Source organism: Mustela lutreola, chromosome 16 (genome assembly GCF_030435805.1).
Source record: "Mustela lutreola isolate mMusLut2 chromosome 16, mMusLut2.pri, whole genome shotgun sequence".
NCBI lineage: Eukaryota > Metazoa > Chordata > Mammalia > Carnivora > Mustelidae > Mustela > Mustela lutreola.
In genome coordinates, this window is record NC_081305.1 from 47,332,812 (window position 1) to 47,341,104 (window position 8,293).

The following is an 8,293-nucleotide window of genomic DNA, read 5'->3' on the forward strand; positions in this document are numbered from 1 at the left end:
AGCTATTCTAACTCCTCCTCCTACTCCCCCGCCCAGCCTCACAGACTAACCTTTATAGAGTGGTTGAGCCCGGCCACACACAGGTGGCAAATGGGATTTCAGCTCACCACAGTAAATATATGCGCGCCCCACTGATTGGATGTCTCCATCAGGCCTGGCCCGCCCCTATATCTGGGGTTTACAAGTAAGTTCCTCTGGCTAACCAGGCCCTTACAATAGTGACCAAAGCAGTTCAGCGGAATCAGTGGTCATTTTTGATAAAATAGATTAAGCAATTTTCTTTCTTTTTTTTTTTTTTTTTAAAGATTTTATTTATTTATTTGACAGACAGAGATCACAAGTAGGCAGAGAGGCAGGCAGAGAGAGGAGGAAGCAGGCTCCCTGCTGAGCAGAGAGCCCGATGCGGGACTTGATCCCAGGACTCTGAGATCATGACCTGAGCCGAAGGCAGCGGCTTAACCCACTGAGCCACCCAGGCGCCCCAACAGTTTTCAAGTTAAAGAAAAGATCACCTGGGTGGCTCTGTCAGTTAGGTGTCCGCCTTTAGCTCAGGTCATGATCCCTAGGGTCCTGGAATCAAGCCCTGCTCGTGGGGAGCCTATTCTCCTTCTCCTCCCAGCCCCTGACAGCCACTAATCTACTCTCTGTCTCCACAGATTAGACTTCTCTTGACATTTCATATAAATGGGATCGTAAAATATGTAGTCCTCTTTGACTGAGTTTTGTCATTTAGCATTATGTTGTCAGAGTTCATGATGTAGCATGTGTCAGTGCTTCATTCCTTATATGGCTGAAGAATAATCCATTGTGTGTCTATATCACCTTTCATTCATTCGTCTGTGGACATGGTTTTTCCATTATTATGAATAATGCTACTATGACCCTTCATGTCCAGGTTTTTGTGTCAACTTATGCTATCAACACTCTTAAGCAGATAACTGGAGTGGAACTTCTGGGTTCACTTAAGTCTCTGGTTAAGCTTTTGAAGGATTGCCAAACTTGTTCATAGTTGTACCATTTTAGATTCCCACCAACAATGTCTAAGTGTTCCGATTTCTCTACATCCTTTGCACACTATTTTTTTTAAAGATTTTATTTATTTATTTTACAGAAAGAGATCACAAGTAGGCGGAGAGGTAGGCAGAGAGGAGAAAGCAGACTCTTCCCTGAGCAAAGAGCCCAATGTGGGCCTCGATCCCTGGACGCTGGGACCATGACCCGAGCCAAAGGCAGAGGCTTTAACCCATTGAGCCTCCCAGGCGCCCCCACACTTATTATTGTCTGTATGTTGGATTATAGATATCCTAGTGCGTATGAAGTATTATCTTCTGGTTTTGCAAACTTTTCAATAGTTAAAATTCAGTGATCATATCTCACTATACGTCAGAGGTCAGCAAACTTTTCTGTAAATGGTAATGTTGGGGTCCATGATCAAAGGAATGAGACTGATACAAAGTGAAGGTCAAGCAAAGCTTTATTTCACGCCAAGCATCAAGAGTCAAACTGACCGGTCAGGGCTGTCTCTTACGAAAAGGTAACGACAATGACCCGAGCAAGGCTGCTCGGCGAGGCCGCGGCTCGGGGCGGCGGGGCCACTGGCGGCTCTCACGGCTCTTACAGCTCTGACAGCTCTTATAAGAGCTCTTACAGCTCTGACAGCTCTTATAAGAGCTCTGACGGCTCTTACAGCTCTTACAAGAGCTCTGACGGCTTTCCCAGCTCGGATGACTCTCCTACTCCTCCATCGGCTCTCCTTCTCCTCCCCAGCCTCAGCCTCGCAGATTAACCTTTATAGGGGTGGTTGAGCCCACACACGGGTGGCCAATGGGATTTAAACTCACCTCAATAAATATATGCTTGCCCCACTGATTGGATGTCTTCACCTGGCCTGACCCGCCCTTGTATCTAGGCTTTGCAAGTAAGTTCCTCTGGGAGGGGCAGGGTCAATCTAAGTTCACTGAAACAAAATGGCTCCCTCTGGCCAACCAGGCCTTTACATTCCCCCCTTTTCTTTAGAGATTAGTCAAATCCTTGACTTTTCAGCCAGTTCTATGTTATATTGAGCATGTAAGACTAATATTTTATCGCTCTAATTTTCTTTGGTACAAATGACATTAGGGCGTTTATAACACAGGGGCCAAAAAGTAACAGTAGTACACAGTCGACTGATAAGTTAGCTATTCAACACTTTGTATAACCTTTTCCATTTTACCTAATTCCGTTCATCTAATTTCCCACCTATACTTTACATAAACAGGTAACAATAGGAGCAACAATAAACTAACATTTTTTTTTTTCCTAACAGTTTTTTTAGTCTTAACTTTAGTCCATGGTCAGCAAGGTCTATCGGCTGCAGCTTCCATCTCTGGGGGGTGTCCTTAAACTCTCGGCTCGTTTGACATGACCTGCATGAACCCAGGCTCTAATGCCTTCTACTTTTACTGCCATGGGGGTGGTCAGGATAACAGTAAACGGTCCCTTCCAGCGAGGCTCCAAGTTCCCCACTTGATAACGATGTATCCAAACCAAGTCCCCGGGTTGGTAAGGATGTGGTTCCACCTCTGTCTCCGTCCCAGTGTGGGCAGTCCGGATCCCTGCATGGGCTTTTTTTTAAGACAGACTGTAATGCCTGCAGTGACTGGAGTACAGACTGATCAGTCATTTCTGCTAGGGCAACCTCCTGTAGCCGAGGACAGAGCAGGGCAGGGGATCTCCCAAACATTATTTCAAATGGGGTCACCTTGTTTAAATAGGGTGTACATCGTGCCCTGAGGAGGGCGATAGGAAGGAGATCCACCCATCCACCGTCAGTCTCCAGAATTAGTTTTGTCAAGGTCTCTTTAAGAGTCTGGTTCATTCTCTCTACTTGCCCAGAACTCAGGCTAATAGGCACAATGTAGTTTCCAATTAGTGCCCACGGCCTTGGCCAATGCCTGTGAGACTGAACTCACAAATGCAGGGCCATTGTCTGACACAATTGTGAGAGGCAGCCCAAACCTAGGAATTATTTCTTCTAGTAGCTTTTTGGCTGCCACTCCTGCTGTCTCATGTTTGGCGGGAAAAGCCTCTACCCAGCCTGAAAAGGTATCTATAAAAACTGACATATACTTGTGCCCATATTTTCTGGGTTTCATTTCTGTAAAATCTATTTCCCAATAAATTCCTGGTTCCTTACCTCTTTCTCTTTTCACTCTTTCCATTTTAGTTCTTCCCACATTAACTGCCTGGCATTGAGCACATCTATCAACTACATCCTGAACCATACGCCCTAATTTAGAAACCTGGAATTGCTTGCCTATAAGGTCCTTGAGTTTGCATATCCCCAAATGAGAACCCTGATGTATCTGGTCTACTAACTTCTTACCTAGTTTTCGAGGAAGAATTATTTTTCCTGCTTTAGTCTTAGCCCAGTCGCCTTCATAGTCCAATTTTTAAAATTTTTTATTTATTTATTTGACAGACAGAGATCACAAGTAGGCAGAGAGGCAGGCAGAGAGAAAGAGGAGAAAGCAGACTCCCCCTGCTAAGCAGGGAGCCGATGTGAGGCTCGATCCCAGGACCCTGGGATCATGACCTGAGCTGAAGGCAGAGGCTTTAACCCACTGAGCCACCCCGGCACCCTTCATAGTCCAATTTAAACCATTTCTGTAAATACTTTAAATCTTCTTCTGAATAGTTCGTTTTTTCTGGTAGGGCTGGAGCCGGGAGTGTAATCATTTCTTGCACTGTTTCTTGGGCTACTTCCTTTGCGGCTTGATCTGCTAAGTGGTTTCCTTTTGAAATCAGATCAGTCCCCTTTTGGTGTCCCGGGCAATGCATAACAGCCACCTCTTTTGGGTCCCAAATAGCCTGGAGGAGAGCCAATATTTCTCCTCTGTTTCTAATTCATTTTCCTTCTGCTGTTAATAGGCCCCTTCCTTTATAAATAGCCCCATGTATATGAAGAGTAGCAAAGGCATATCTGCTGTCTGTATAGATGTTGGAGGTTTTACCTTTGGCCATCTGCAGTACCTTAGTGAGTGCAATCATTTCTGCTTTTTGTGCCAAATTTCCATGTGGCAGGGCTGCTGTCCAGAGTTTCTGCTCAGGAGAAACCACCGCAGCCCCTGCATACCTCTTTCCATTGACCATGTAGCTACTCCCACCTGTGAACAGAGTCATCTTGGCATCGGGAGGGGAATGTCTCTGAGATCCGGCCTTATTTCTGTGACTTGGGTTAGGACCTCCCCACAGTCGTGTGGATGGTCAGCTAGCTCCTCTGGCAGCAGTGTAGCTGGATTTAGCACTGCTGGGGGTCGGAAGGTCACTCTTGGTTCGTTGAGGAGAAGGGCCTGATACCCCGTCACTCAGGCGTTCGTCATCCATCGGTCTGGTGGAGTCCAGAGGAGGCCCTCAATAGCGTGTGTGGTGGTTACGATAAGATTTTGACCCAAAGTCAATTTACGTGCATCTTGACCAGGAAGGCCATTGCAGCAATTATGCGGAGGCAAGGGGGAAACCCAGCTGCTACTGGATCTAGTTTCTTGCTAAGATAGGCTACTGGCCTTCACCAAGACCCCAGAGTCTGAGTTAAAACTCCTTTGGCAATCCCTGCCTTTTCATCCACATACAATTGGAAGGGCTTGGTAACATCTGGGATGGCCAGTGCTGGGGCACTCAGTAAGACTGTTTGTAATTCCTGAAATGCTCCTGCCACAGCTTTCCACTCTATCATAGTGAGCCCTCCTTTTGCCAGTTCGTAGAGAGGTCGGGCAATCTCCGCAAACCATGGTATCCACAGCCTACAGTAGCCCACCATCCCAAGAAACTCCCTCACTTTTGGGGACATGATGGGGCGGGGGTATGAGGTGATCACCTGTTTCCTGGACTTAGATAGTGAACGCACTCCCTCATGGAGGTCAAAGCCTAGATAAGTGGCATGGCTCTGAAAGACCTGTGCTTTCTTCGCTGACACCCAATACCCTTTTTCCTGCAGAGTCTGTAAGAGAGCTCTCGTTCCCCCCAAACATGACTCATAGTCCTCAGCGGTTACTAGCTAGTCATCAACATACTGTAAAAGAGTGACTCCTGGCTTGGAGATTCTGTACTCAGGCAAATCCTCGTGTAGGGCCTTGTCGAAGATAGTGGGCAAATTCTTGAACCCTTGGGGAAGTCTTGTCCAGGTGAGCTGGCCTTGAAACCCTTTCTGTGGGTTGGACAACTCAAAGGCAAAAAGGAGCTGAGATTCTCTTGCTAAAGATATACAGAAAAATGCATCCTTGAGATCTAAGACAGTATACACAGTTCCTTTGGGGCCCAGGAGGGAGAGTAGGGTATAGGGGTTAGGCACCATCGGGTGGATATTTCAACCTGTTTATTAACTTCCCGCAAGTCCTGGACAGGTCAGTACTCCTCAGTCTCGGCCTTTTTAATGGGCAGCAAAGGTGTGTTCCATGGAGATTTGCAAGGAACTAGGATCCTGTCTCCTCGGAGGCAGTTAATGTGTTTTCTGATCCCTTCCTTTGCTTCCTGGGGAAGGGGGTACCGCTGAACGCGAACAGCCATAGCTGTCGCCTTTAATTGTACCACCACTGGAGGTTGTTCCTTGGCCAAGCCACAGGGCTTCCCTTCTGCCCAGACCTGGGGAAACTCGTCCTGTAGGATTTGGAAAAGGCTCCCCCACTTTGTTCCCTCTGGTTTTGAGACTGGCTTGTAAAAGAGGTATTCATCTACTGCTGCCATAAGCACTTGTACAGTGGGTTGTCTCAAGGTTACAGTCATGTCTCCTTCTGAGAACTGAATGCCAGCTCTTGACTTGTAGAGGAGATCTCTTCCCATCAAGTTATATGGGGCATTAGGGAGGACCAAAAATCGATGTTTAACTATTCCCAAGGCCAAATTTAAAGTCCTTTCTGTTGTCCTTTTATGTCTCTCTCTGCCATTTGCTCCTTGTACCCAAACTTCCTCTCCAGATAGTTTTCTCATAGGTTTAAGTAATGATGAAAATTGGGCTCCCGTGTCCACCAAAAAATCAACTGATTTCCCCTCCACTTCAGTTTTTACTCGAGGTTTGGGCAGGGGCTCCAAACCATGGCCCCTTCTGTCTCTGGTGGCAAGCATTGCTGTCTTCCTTTTAGCCCAATGTCCTTTTTCCTTACAGTAAGCGCACTGATCTGAATCTAAGTCTTCCCGCCTGCCTTCTCTGTGCTTAGGCTTTTCCTTCCATTTACTATCCCCTACCCGTCTCCTCCCCACCTCATGTAATGCCAAAATCTTAACCAGTTCTTTTGTCTGTTTTTTTCCTCTTGTGCATCCCTGTTGTTAAATACCTTTTCTGCTATTCCCACTAACTCAGATTCTTCCCTTCAAATCCTTCAATTTTCTGAAGTTTCCTCCTTATATCTGGGGCTGACTGACTGGCAAAAGCAAGATTCATTGCCCTCTGATTTTCAGGTGCCTCAGGATCGATTGGGCTGTACATTTTATAGGCTTCAATAAGCCTTTCTAGGAAAGCTCCCGGAGACTCATTCTTACCTTGAGTCAGAGCTGTAAGAGCCGTCAGAGCCGTCAGAGTTCTTGTAAGAGCTGTAAGAGCTGTCAGAACTCTTGTAAGCACAGCCGTCCTTGCTGTTTTGGCGCCTCGCAGGTGTGCGCTGCCTCCTTGCCCTCTCCCTGTCTGGGTGGACGCCCCTCCTCTCCCTCACAGGGTTTGGGCTGGCACAGCCTTTTCTGTTTCTCTGGTCCCGTTCTCTAGGGTGCTTTCTCCTCTTTGGGCCTGCCTCCTCCCCTTCCAAGTCCAATTTCCCTCTTTGCACCTTTGGAGTGCGTGTTAATGTTCCCATCGTACTCCTATGCACTAAATTCGCCCTCCCAGTTTTGACCTCCATCTCCGGTCATGGACGGGGTTGCCCCTCCCCACAGGACACCTCAGACCTTGCGGTCCGTAGCTAAGCCTCAGGTCTCTCCCAAGCCCAGTCCTTCCAGGCTCTATAAATGGATACTCCTTCTACCCACAGGCCTCAATGTCCACCTTCATCTTTCTCTTTCCCCAACTTCCACATATTCTCTGCCCAAAAATCTCGTGTCTGTAACTCTAAGGTATTTCCAGATTTCAACCCCTTCACCACTCCCTTTTCACTCTTTAACAGGTACCTCCTCCCTGCTCCCTTGCCTCTGCCCTCCCCACCATCTGTTGTTCCTTTGTTAGCCAGTGGGAGTCTGTGGGGGGTGCGTGTCAGATCACATCTGTTCTCTGTCCCAGGTCTCCCACCGCACCCCTAGTAATGGCCAGAACCCTCGGGAGCTCTAGAACAGGGGTGCACATGGTTAGGAGCTTGTGTCACAGTCCTGCCGCCTTCCTTGAGCAGTGTATTCCCAGAATCTGCTTGGTTTCTGGGTTTTGAACAGCAGGTAGAGATAGGGGCAGTCAGAGACACCAGTGCTAACTAAGAAAACGGATCCACGTATGTGTACATTCTGAATTTGCAGAGTGAGTGATGGAGACACCTTGCAGTTTGTTCTTTGTGTCTTCCCCGCTAGAAAGCCAGTTCCACCAGACAGGGTCTTCCTCTCTTATCCAGTGTTGATTGATCCCTGCCTGGAACAGGACCTGGCACACAGTAGGCATTCAGCAAACATTTGTTTAGTGAATGAAAAAGGGCCACCCCAGTGTGACCACAAGAGGAAGCAGGCCCTCCCCAAGAGACTTAAGATCACAGAAGGGGTTTGTGACACATCTAGCAGACACTTAACCTTTGTCTTCAGGCTGCTAACAGCTTTTCCCTGTATAGTACCTGTAGCCTCCAGTATGGTTTGTGTGTGTTTGGAATTGACATGCTTGATATGTAAACTTCTGCAGTCTGCTTCTCTCACCAATCTTTGGTTTCCACATGTACTGTTTTCACTGTTGTACGGTGTTCTACCTTGTGAAGCTGCCACAAATTATTACCCCTTCTCCCCAGCGTTGATGCACATCTGGGAGTTTGCAGTTTTTCAGTGTTCCCAACAGTGCTTTAGTGGGCATCTTGAACATGTGTCCTTGCAAAAAGGCTAAGAGTTTCTCCAGCCTGGGGTTTTCTTTTTCTTTGTTTTGTTTTGTTTGACCCAGGCATTATAAGAAACACATATGTATATGTAATTGGAGCAAAAGTTTGATGAAATAACACCAAGGGCCAGGTCCTCTTAATGTTAGTTTTGAATTTTATTATTAAGATTTTATTTATTTGACAGAGATCACAAGTAGGTAGAGAGGCAGGCAGAGAGAGAGGAAGGGAAGCAGGCTCCCTGCTGACCAGAGAGCCCGATGGACTCGATC